Genomic DNA, 12,026 nt, shown 5'->3' with positions numbered 1-12,026 from the left:
TAGTGCTGCCACTAGGAGTTCTAGAAGATGCACTGGTGTCCGTTTGAGCTGTGACAGGGGTGGTGCTGTCACTAGCAGTTATTGGAGATGCACTGGTCTCAGTAGGTGTTGTCTCAGGGGTAGTGCTGCCACTAGCAGTTATTGAAGATGCACTGGTGTCAGCAGGTGTTGTGTCAGGGGTGGTGCTGTCACTAGCAGTTGTTGGAGATGCACTGGGCCCAGTAGGTTGTGTCTCAGTGTTCGTGCTGCCACTAGGTGTTGTTGAAGATGCACTGGTGTCCATTTGAGCTGTCACAGAGGTGGTGCCGCCCGTAGCAGTTGTTGAAGATGCACTGGTCTCAGTAGGTGTTGTCTCAGCTGAAGTGCTGCCACTAGGAGTTGTGGAAGATACAGTGGTCTCGGCAGGTGTTGTGTCAGGGGTGGTGCTGTCAGTAGTAGTTGTTGGAGATGCACTGGTCTCAGTAGGTGTCGTCATAGTTGGAGTGCTGTCAGTAGTACTTATTGGAGATGCACTGGTGTCAGTAGGTGTTGTCTGAGGGGTAGTGCTGCCACTAGGAGTTCTAGAAGATGCACTGGTGTCCGTTTGAGCTGTGACAGGGGTGGTGCTGTCACTAGCAGTTATTGGAGATGCACTGGTCTCAGTAGGTGTTGTCTCAGGGGTAGTGCTGCCACTAGCAGTTATTGAAGATGCACTGGTGTCAGCAGGTGTTGTGTCAGGGGTGGTGCTGTCACTAGCAGTTGTTGGAGATGCACTGGGCCCAGTAGGTTGTGTCTCAGTGTTCGTGCTGCCACTAGGTGTTGTTGAAGATGCACTGGTGTCCATTTGAGCTGTCACAGAGGTGGTGCCGCCCGTAGCAGTTGTTGAAGATGCACTGGTCTCAGTAGGTGTTGTCTCAGCTGAAGTGCTGCCACTAGGAGTTGTGGAAGATACAGTGGTCTCGGCAGGTGTTGTGTCAGGGGTGGTGCTGTCAGTAGTAGTTGTTGGAGATGCACTGGTCTCAGTAGGTGTCGTCATAGTTGGAGTGCTGTCAGTAGTACTTATTGGAGATGCACTGGTGTCAGTAGGTGTTGTCTGAGGGGTAGTGCTGCCACTAGGAGTTCTAGAAGATGCACTGGTGTCCGTTTGAGCTGTGACAGGGGTGGTGCTGTCACTAGCAGTTATTGGAGATGCACTGGTCTCAGTAGGTGTTGTCTCAGGGGTAGTGCTGCCACTAGCAGTTATTGAAGATGCACTGGTGTCAGCAGGTGTTGTGTCAGGGGTGGTGCTGTCACTAGCAGTTGTTGGAGATGCACTGGGCCCAGTAGGTTGTGTCTCAGTGTTCGTGCTGCCACTAGGTGTTGTTGAAGATGCACTGGTGTCCATTTGAGCTGTCACAGAGGTGGTGCCGCCCGTAGCAGTTGTTGAAGATGCACTGGTCTCAGTAGGTGTTGTCTCAGCTGAAGTGCTGCCACTAGGAGTTGTGGAAGATACAGTGGTCTCGGCAGGTGTTGTGTCAGGGGTGGTGCTGTCAGTAGTAGTTGTTGGAGATGCACTGGTCTCAGTAGGTGTCGTCATAGTTGGAGTGCTGTCAGTAGTACTTATTGGAGATGCACTGGTGTCAGTAGGTGTTGTCTGAGGGGTAGTGCTGCCACTAGGAGTTCTAGAAGATGCACTGGTGTCCGTTTGAGCTGTGACAGGGGTGGTGCTGTCACTAGCAGTTATTGGAGATGCACTGGTCTCAGTAGGTGTTGTCTCAGGGGTAGTGCTGCCACTAGCAGTTATTGAAGATGCACTGGTGTCAGCAGGTGTTGTGTCAGGGGTGGTGCTGTCACTAGCAGTTGTTGGAGATGCACTGGGCCCAGTAGGTTGTGTCTCAGTGTTCGTGCTGCCACTAGGTGTTGTTGAAGATGCACTGGTGTCCATTTGAGCTGTCACAGAGGTGGTGCCGCCCGTAGCAGTTGTTGAAGATGCACTGGTCTCAGTAGGTGTTGTCTCAGCTGAAGTGCTGCCACTAGGAGTTGTGGAAGATACAGTGGTCTCGGCAGGTGTTGTGTCAGGGGTGGTGCTGTCAGTAGTAGTTGTTGGAGATGCACTGGTCTCAGTAGGTGTCGTCATAGTTGGAGTGCTGTCAGTAGTACTTATTGGAGATGCACTGGTGTCAGTAGGTGTTGTCTGAGGGGTAGTGCTGCCACTAGGAGTTCTAGAAGATGCACTGGTGTCCGTTTGAGCTGTGACAGGGGTGGTGCTGTCACTAGCAGTTATTGGAGATGCACTGGTCTCAGTAGGTGTTGTCTCAGGGGTAGTGCTGCCACTAGCAGTTATTGAAGATGCACTGGTGTCAGCAGGTGTTGTGTCAGGGGTGGTGCTGTCACTAGCAGTTGTTGGAGATGCACTGGGCCCAGTAGGTTGTGTCTCAGTGTTCGTGCTGCCACTAGGTGTTGTTGAAGATGCACTGGTGTCCATTTGAGCTGTCACAGAGGTGGTGCCGCCCGTAGCAGTTGTTGAAGATGCACTGGTCTCAGTAGGTGTTGTCTCAGCTGAAGTGCTGCCACTAGGAGTTGTGGAAGATACAGTGGTCTCGGCAGGTGTTGTGTCAGGGGTGGTGCTGTCAGTAGTAGTTGTTGGAGATGCACTGGTCTCAGTAGATGTCGTCATAGTTGGAGTGCTGTCACTAGTACTTATTGGAGATGCACTGGTGTCTGTAGGTGTTGTCTGAGGGGTAGTGCTGCCACTAAGAGTTCTGGAAGATGCACTGGTGTCCGTTTGAGCTGTGACAGAGGTGGTGCTGTCACTAGCAGCTGTTGAAGATGCAGTGGTCTCAGCAGGTGTTTTCTCAGGTATAGTGCTGCCAGTAGCAGTTGTTGAAAAAGCACTGGTGTCGGTAGATGTTGTCACAGGGGTGGTACTGTCAGTAGGAGTTGTTGATGATGTGCTGGACTCAGCAGGTGTTGTCATAGTTGTGGTGCTGTCACTAGTAGTTGTTGAAAAAGCACTGGTCTCAGTGTGTGTTGTCACAGGGGTTGTGCTGTCACTAGTAGCTGTTGAAGATGCAGTGGTCTCAGTAGGGGTTTTCTCAGGTGTAGTGCTGCCAGTAGCAGTTGTTGAAAAAGCACTGGTGTCGGTAGATGTTGTTACAGGGGTGGTACTGTCAGTAGGAGTTGTTGAAGATGTGCTGGACTCAGCCGGTGTTGTCATAGTTGTGGTGCTGTCACTAGTAGTTGTTGGAGATGCACTGGTCTCCATTTGAGCTGGCACAGTGGTGGTGCTGTCACTAGCAGTTGATGAAGGTGCACTGGTCTCCGTAGGTGTTGTCTCAGGGGTCGTGCTGCCACTAGGAGTTGTTGAAGATGCACTGGTGTCCGTTTGAGCTGTGACAGAGGTTGTGCTGTCACCAGCAGTTGTTGGAGATGCACTGGTCTCAGTAGTTGTTGTCGGAGGGCTAGTGCTGCCACTAGGAGTTGTTGAAGACGCACTGGTGTCAGCTGGTGTTGTGTCAGGGGGAGTGCTGTCACTAGAAGTTGTTGGCGATGCACTGGTCTCAGTAGATGTTGTCCCAGGGGTAGTGCTGCCACGAGGAGTTGTTGAAGATGCACTGGTGTCCGTTTGAGCTGTGACAGAGGTGGTTCTGTCACTAGCAGTTATTGGAGATGCACTGGTCTCAGTAGGTGTTGTCTCAAGGGTAGTGCTGCCACTAGCAGTTATTGAAGATGCACTGGTGTCAGCAGGTGTTGTGTCAGGGGTGGTGCTGTCACTAGCAGTTGTTGGAGATGCACTGGGCCCAGTAGGTTGTGTCTCAGTGTTCGTGCTGCCACTAGGTGTTGTTGAAGATGCACTGGTGTCCATTTGAGCTGTCACAGAGGTGGTGCCACCCGTAGCAGTTGTTGAAGAGGCACTGGTCTCAGTAGGTGTTGTCTCAGCTGAAGTGCTGCCACTAGGAGTTGTGGAAGATACAGTGGTCTCGGCAGGTGTTGTGTCAGGGGTGGTGCTGTCAGTAGTAGTTGTTGGAGATGCACTGGTCTCAGTAGGTGTCGTCATAGTTGGAGTGCTGTCACTAGTACTCATTGGAGATGCACTGGTGTCAGTAGGTGTTGTCTGAGGGGTAGTGCTGCCACTAGGAGTTCTGGAAGATGCACTGGTGTCCGTTTGAGCTGTGACAGAGGTGGTGCTGTCACTAGCAGCTGTTGAAGATGCAGTAGTCTCCGTAGGGGTTTTCTCAGGTGTAGTGCTGCCAGTAGCAGTTGTTGAAAAAGCACTGGTGTCGGTAGATGTTGTCACAGGGGTGGTACTGTCAGTAGGAGTTGTTGAAGATGTGCTGGACTCAGCCGGTGTTGTCATAGTTGTGGTGCTGTCACTAGTAGTTGTTGGAGATGCACTGGTCTCCATTTGAGCTGGCACAGTGGTGGTGCTGTCACTAGCAGTTGATGAAGGTGCACTGGTCTCCGTAGGTGTTGTCTCAGGGGTCGTGCTGCCACTAGGAGTTGTTGAAGATGCACTGGTGTCCGTTTGAGCTGTGACAGAGGTGGTGCTGTCACTAGCAGTTGTTGGAGATGCACTGATCTCAGTAGGTGTTGTCGGAGGGCTAGTGCTGCCACTAGGAGTTGTTGAAGATGCACTGGTGTCAGCTGGTGTTGTGTCAGGGGTGGTGCTGTCACTAGTAATTGTTGGAGATGCACTGGTCTCAGAAGGTGTTGCCCTAGTTGTGGAGCTGTCACTACTCGTTATCGGAGATGCAGTGGTCTCTGTTTCAGTTGTCACAGGCGTGGTACTGTCAGTAGGACTGGTTGAATATGCACTGGTCTCCGTTTGAGCTGCCACAGTGGTGGTGCTGGCACTAGCAGTTGTTGAAGATGCAGTGGTCTCAGTAGGGGTTTTCTCAGGTGTAGTGCTGCCAGTAGCAGTTGTTGAAAAAGCACTGGTGTCAGTAGATGTTGTCACAGGGGTGGTACTGTCAGTAGGAGTTGTTGACGATGTGCTGGACTCAGCAGGTGTTGTCATAGTTGTGGTGCTGTCACTAGTAGTTGTTGAAAAAGCACTGGTCTCAGTGTGTGTTGTCACAGGGGTTGTGCTGTCACTAGTAGCTGTTGAAGATGCAGTCGTCTCAGTAGGGGTTTTCTCAGATGTAGTGCTGCCAGTAGCAGTTGTTGAGAAAGCACTGGTGTCGGTAGATGTTGTCACAGGGGTGGTACTGTCAGTAGGAGTTGTTGAAGATGTGCTGGACTCAGCCGGTGTTGTCATAGTTGTGGTGCTGTCACTAGTAGTTGTTGGAGATGCACTGGTCTCCATTTGAGCTGGCACAGTGGTGGTGCTGTCACTAGCAGTTGATGAAGGTGCACTGGTCTCCGTAGGTGTTGTCTCAGGGGTCGTGCTGCCACTAGGAGTTATTGAAGATGCACTGGTGTCAGCTGGTGTTGTGTCTCGGGTGGTGCTGTCACTAGCAGTTGTTGGAGATGCAGTGGTCTCAGTAGGTGTTGTGCCTGAGGTAGTACTGCCACTAGGAGTTGTGGAAGATGCACTGGTGTCCGTTTGAGCTGTGACAGAGGTGGTTCTGTCACTAGCAGTTGTTGTAGATGCACTGGCCTCAGTACTTGTTGTCTCAGTGTTTGTGCTGCCAGTAGGAGTTGTGGAAGATGCAGTGGTGTCCATTTGAGCTGTCACAGAGGTGGTGCCGTCCGTGGCAGTTGTTGAAGATGCACTGGTCTCAGTAGGTGTTGTCTCAGCGGAAGTCCTGCCACTAGGAGTGGTCTCGGCCGGTGTTGTGACAGGAGTGGTGCTGTCACTAGTAGTTGTCGGAGATGCACTGGTCTCAGAAGGTGTTGTCATATTTGTGGAGCTGTCACTAGTCGTTATCGGAGATGCAGTGTTGTCTTTTTCAGTTGTCACAGGCGTGGTACTGTCAGTAGGATTGGTTGAATATGCACTGATCTCTGTTTGAGCTGTCACAGTGGTGGTGCTGGTACTAGAAGTTGTTGAAGAGGCAGTGGTCTCAATAGGGGTTTTCTCAGGTGTAGTGCTGCCACTAGTAGTTGTTGAAAAAGCACTGGTCTCAGTGGGTGTTGTCACAGGGGTTGTGCTGTCACTAGTAGCTGTTGAAGATTCAGTGGTGTCAGTAGGGGTTTTATCAGTTGAAGTGCTTCCACTAGCAGTTGTTGAAAAAGCACTGGTGTCGGTAGATGTTGTCACAGGGGTGGTACTGTCAGTAGCAGTTGTTGAATATGTGCTGGACTCAGCAGGTATTTTCACAGTTGTGGTGCTGTCACTAGTAGTTGTTGGAGAGGCACTGGTCTCCGTTTGAGCTGGCACAGTGGTGGTACTGTCACTAGCAGTTGTTGAAGGTGCACTGGTCCTCGTAGGTGTTGTCGCAGGGGTCGTGCTGCCAGTAGGAATTGTTGAAGATGCACTGCTGTCTGCAGGTGTCGTGTCAGGAGTGGTGCTGTCACTAGCAGTTGTTGAAGCTGCACTTGTGTCAGTAGGTGTTGTCTCAGAGGTAGTGCTGCCATTAGGAGTTGTTGAAGACGCACTGGTGTCCGTTTGAGCTGTCACAGAGGTGGTGCTGTCACTCGCAGTTGTTGGAGATGCACTGGCCTCAGTAGTTGTTGTCGGAGGGGTAATGCTGCCACTAGGAGTTGTTGAAGATGCAGTGGTGTCCGTTTTAGCTGTCACAGAGGTGGTGCCGTCCGTAGCAGTTGTTGAAGATGCACTGGTCTCAGTAGGTGTTGTCTCAGCTGAAGTGCTGCCAGTAGGAGTTGTTGAAGATGCAGTGGTCTCGACCGGTGTTGTGACAGGGGTGGTGCTGTCAGTATAAGTTGTTGGAGACGCACTGGTCTCAGTAGGTGTCGTCATAGTTGGACTGCTGTCACTAGTACTTATTGGAGATGCACTGGTCTCAGTAGGTGTTGTCTGAGGGGTAGTGCTGCCACTAGGAGTTCTGGAAGATGCAGTGGTGTCCGTTTGAGCTGTGACAGAGGTGGTGCTGTCACTAGCAGTTGTTGAAGATGCAGTGATCTCAGTAGGTGTTGTGCCGGGGGTAGTGCTGCCACTAGGAGTTGTTGAAGATGCCCTGGTCTCTGTTTGAGCTGTCACAGAGGTGGTGCTGTCCGTAGCAGTTATTGTAGATGCACTGGTCTCCGTAGGTGTTGTCTCAGTGGTAGTGCTGCCACTAGGAGTTGTTGAAGATGGAGTGGTCTCGGCCGGTGTTGTGACAGGGTTGGTGCTGTCAGTAGTAGTTGTTGGAGATGCACTGGTCTCAGAAGGTGTTGTCCTAGTTGTGGAGCTGTCACTACTAGTTATCGGAGATGCAGTGGTCTCTGTTTCAGTTGTCACAGGCGTGGTACTGTCAGTAGGACTCGTTGAATATGCACTGGTCTCCGTTTGAGCTGTCATAGTGGTGATGCTGGCACTAGCAGTTGTTGAAGACGCAGTGGTCTCAGTAGGGGTTTTCTTAGGTGTAGTGCTGCCAGTAGCAGTTGTTGAAAAAGCACTGGTGTCTGTAGATGTTGTCACAGGGGTGGTACTGTCAGTAGGAGTTGTTGAAGATGTGCTGGACTCAGCAGGTGTTGTCATAGTTGTGGTGCTGTCACTAGTAGTTGTTGGAGATGCACTGGTCTCAGTACATGTTGTGCCTGGGGTAGTGCTGCCACTAGGAGTTGTTGAAGATGCAGTGTTCTCCGTTTGAGCTGTCACAGATGTGGTGATCTCGCTCGCAGTTGTTGGAGACGCACTGGTCACAATAGGTGTTGTCGCAGGGGTGGTGGTCTCTTTGGGAGTTGTTGAAGTTCCAGTGCTCTGATGAGGTGTTGTCTTATTGTTGTTCCTGTCAGTATCATTTCTTAAGTTTGCACTAGCGTTTGTAGGATTATTTTCTGTGTTGTTAGTTTTCACCTGAAATGTTGCACATGTAACTTCCATACCATCTGTATTCCTCTCTGATAGCCATTGGCACTGGGAGTCCTGGAGATTTTTCTCAGATATCTCCCCTCCTCCATCCCAAACAACACTGGTCTCACTGAGGTCTGAAAGAGAGAAATGGAAGTTAGTCTCGACCACCTTCTTGTTTCACAGTCTAGACATCAGGCATCATGACTCACTTCACATAGAGGTGAAGCAAGAAGATTGGGGGTTAAGGGATGAGGTCTGAAGGTCTTCGGGGACGTCAGAGTATGTCAAATTGTGCAGGTGAAGGAAGTTCATGTCCAATTCAGGGGTCAGATTTCTGGGAAGTAACTATTTCCATGTGACTAAGTCCTCTCCAGTGCAATGTGAGCACTATTGACAGATGCCACTTCCAGCCTGACCCAAACAACTTCCCTCATGTTCCTGATTGCTCTGCCAGTTGGAGGCAGATGGTGAGGAGGCCAAGGAGAATAGTGAAGCCTTAGGAAGAAGGATCCTAGGTCCCTGAATCACCATGTGAAGGAAATCTCCCTGCCAACCAGGACCATCTGCCTTGTATTGTTACAGGAGCAAGAAAAACACCTACTGTGGTTCAGCCATTATACATTTGGGGCGTATTTGTTATAGCAAATACAAAAATATCTTAACGGATATAGTGAAGAGCTTTGTTTAACCATAGGAACAGGTACAGTTACTTTGGTCATTCTAAAAAAATTCAAACCCATAGTATTAATATTTTATGTTAAAGAATCTCTTCACATTTGCAATTCAATATATTTGTTATGGTCAAGAGAATTTGGCCTATTGGAATAACGTGCCAACCTTGCAGTTTCAATTTAAAATATGTAATCGAGGAGATCTTGTCAAGATGGTGGTGTAAGCAGACTCTGAACTCATCTTCTCCCACAAACACAATCAGGTTACAACTATTTTTGGATAAATTACCCTGGAGAGAAAACGGAAAACTGGATAAAAAGAAACTTCACAACAAGGGACAGTCCTGACTAAGGCAGAAGAGGCAGAAATTCCTGCTGGAGAAGAAAAAGCCACCTTTGGGAGCAGCGGAACTTCTCAGCTGGCCAGGCAGGAGCCACCCTAAGGTATGCAGCCCTCCCTGGAGGACTGAGGTCCCGAGCAGGGCTGCTACTGTGATAAGCATCCTTCAGACTCAGACCAACTGAGATGGCAGTCTTACTATCTGGCTTTGCTGGTTATTAGCTGCAGTGAGGATACACCCAGAAAAGCTATTGGCAAAAGCCACAATGTCCCGGGTCTTGAAGGGCCCATGCACAGACTCACTCATTGTAGCAACCTAAAATCACCAAAGAGGTTGACAGTCCTTTGGTGAAACGAGACTCACCTGGTGGGTTTTGGGAGCATTTTGATGAGAGGAGGGACCTCTCGGGAGACTGAGACATTGGTGGGGCCCATTGTTCTGAACGGGTCCAGGTGTGCTGACCCGGACCTCAGTGGGCCCCATTGAGTTCATCCCTTGGCCCTTTAGCCCAGGGGTCTGCCATGCCCACTGGAGTGCAGATTTGATCCAGTTCAGCCAGGGCAGGCAGACCACCCTAGGGACTGGCCCCGCCTGAGAGCAGGCCCTCAGGCTACTTTTCAGCCTGCATTGACTGGGTGCCTTGATCCTCTACAGGCAGGCAAGGGTGTCTGCCTCTGTGGGGCGGGGCCTGTGTGAAGATCAGGTGAACTGTGGGGGGCATTGGTGGAGGGGTGGGGGCCTCTGCAGTGTGGCATCAGGGTGCGCTCCAGGGGGTTGAGAAGCGTGCTCGATGAGGTCTGTGTTGACAGTGTGTGTGGTCCTGTGGGGGGTGAGGCTTACCAGTGGCAGTAGACCTGTGCTTCACAAATAGCCATGAAAAGGATCAGCCGCACCTTCCAAAGCCTGAAACAATTGAGTGCTCCCTGCCTAGGGCCAGCCCCACTCAGCAGCACTCCTAAGAGAACTGACAACAGCCTTGTAGGCCTGAGGCCTATCACAACTGTACGCCCCTGAGCCTAGCAACCAGCTACAATGGCTACCAACCCAATTAAGAGGAAAACTGCAATAGGAGTGTGCTGATAGACTTTGTAGCCAGCGGTGCTGAGGCTTCCCAAACCAGATTTACAAACAGCTGGCCAGGGAAGGAAAGACTAGACTCCCTGTGTACCTGCAGTGGGAGCAACCCTGACACAGCAGAAGGACACAAGTAGCCCACAAAGGGGTCACTCTTGGATCTTCTGGGACTGGTGATGAGAGGGAAGCACACTGCTGGGCCTCATAAGGCATATCATACATAAGGCCACTTCTCCAAGATCAGGAGACATAGCTAACTTACCTAATACATAGAAATAAGCATAGAGAAAGAAGCATAATGAGGAGACAAAGGAATACTTTCCAAGCAGGGGAACAGGACAAAATCCGAGAAAAAGGACTAAATGAAACAGAAACAAGCGACCTACTCGACAAAGAGTTCAAATAAAATATCATGAGGAAGCTCACAGATATTGGGAGAAGACTGGATGAACACAGTGAGCACAACAGGAAAGAACTGGAAGATATATATATAAAAAAAAAAACAATCAGAAATGAAGAATACAATACTGGAAATGAGAAATTCACTAGAGGGACTCAATAGCAGAGTAGAGGATGCAGAAGAGTCGATCAGCGAGCTAGATGAAAAACTAGAGGAAGTCACCCAGGCAGAACGGAAAAAAAGAAAAAAGAATTAGACAGAATGAGAACAGTCTAAGGGAACTCTGGGACAATGGCAAGCATGCTAACATTCGGATTATAGGTGTCCCAGAAGGAGAAGAGAGAGACAAAGGGGCAGAAAATTTATTTGAAGAAATAATAGATGAAAATTTTCCTAATCTGAGGAAGGAAACAGACATCCAAGTTCAGGAAACAGAGAGCTCCAAACAAGGTAAGCCCAAAGAGGCCCACACCAAGACATATCATAATTAAAATGTCGAAAATTAAGGATAAAGAGAGAATCCTAAAAGCAGCAAGAGAAAGGCCACAAGTGACATATAAAGGGAAGCCCATCAGGCTATCAGCAGACTTCTCAGCCGAGACCCTACAGGCGAGAAGAGAATGGCACGACATATTTAAAGTGCTAAAAGGAAAAAACCTGCAGCCAAGAATACTCTATCCATCAAGGCTGTCATTCAGAATGGAAGGAGAGATAAAGAGCTTCCCAGACAAGCAAAAATTAAAGCAGTTTATCACCAAGAAACGAGTCCTACAACAAATGCTAAAGGGACTTATTTAAGTGGGAAAGCAATGACTACAAACAGAGATAAAAAAAAATTATCAAAAAAAACAAAACAACAACAACAACAAAACCACTTGTAACAGCAACAATAAAATCACTTGTAAAGGTAAAAATATAACTACCTGTGAAGATGATATCAAGGTTAAAAGACAAATGTACTAAAATCACCTATTTCAATGATAAGAGGGTAATGGATAGACGCACACTAAGCAAGAGACTATATATGACTTGAAAAACATAAAACATGGGAGGAAGGGAGTGAAAAAGTAGAGCTGTTAGAAAGAGGTCAAGCTAAAGAGTCTGTCAACTCAATATAGACTGTTATATATGTAGAATATTAAATAGGATCCTCATGGTAATCACAAGTCAGAAACATATAATAAGCAAGAAAAAAAGTAAGACAAAAGAATTCAAAGGTATTGCTAAAGACAGCCATCAAACCACAAGGGAAGAGAGCAAGAGAAAAAGACAGGAACAGAGAAGAACTACTAAAACACCCAGAAAAAAAAGTAACAAAATGGCAATAAATACATATTTATCAATAGCTACTTTAAATGTCAATGGACTAAACGCTCCAATGAAATGCCATAGGGTGGCCAATTGGATAAAAAGACAAGACCCATGTATATGCTGCATACAAGAGACACACTTCAGACCTAAAGACACTCACAAACTGAAAGTGAAAGGATGGAAAAAGATAATCCATGCAAATGGCAAAGAAAAGAAAGCGGGGGTAGCAATACTTATATCAGACAAAATAGACTTAAAAAAAAACTGTAACAAGAGACAAAGACGGGCACTACATAATGATAAAGGGAACAATCCAACAAGAAAATATAACACTTGTAAATATCTATGCACCCAACATAGGAACACCTAAATAT

Source organism: Equus przewalskii, chromosome 12, assembly GCF_037783145.1.
Source record: "Equus przewalskii isolate Varuska chromosome 12, EquPr2, whole genome shotgun sequence".
Taxonomy (NCBI): domain Eukaryota; kingdom Metazoa; phylum Chordata; class Mammalia; order Perissodactyla; family Equidae; genus Equus; species Equus przewalskii.
The sequence above is the reverse complement of the archived record's forward strand: the minus strand, read 5'-3'. Positions refer to the sequence as shown.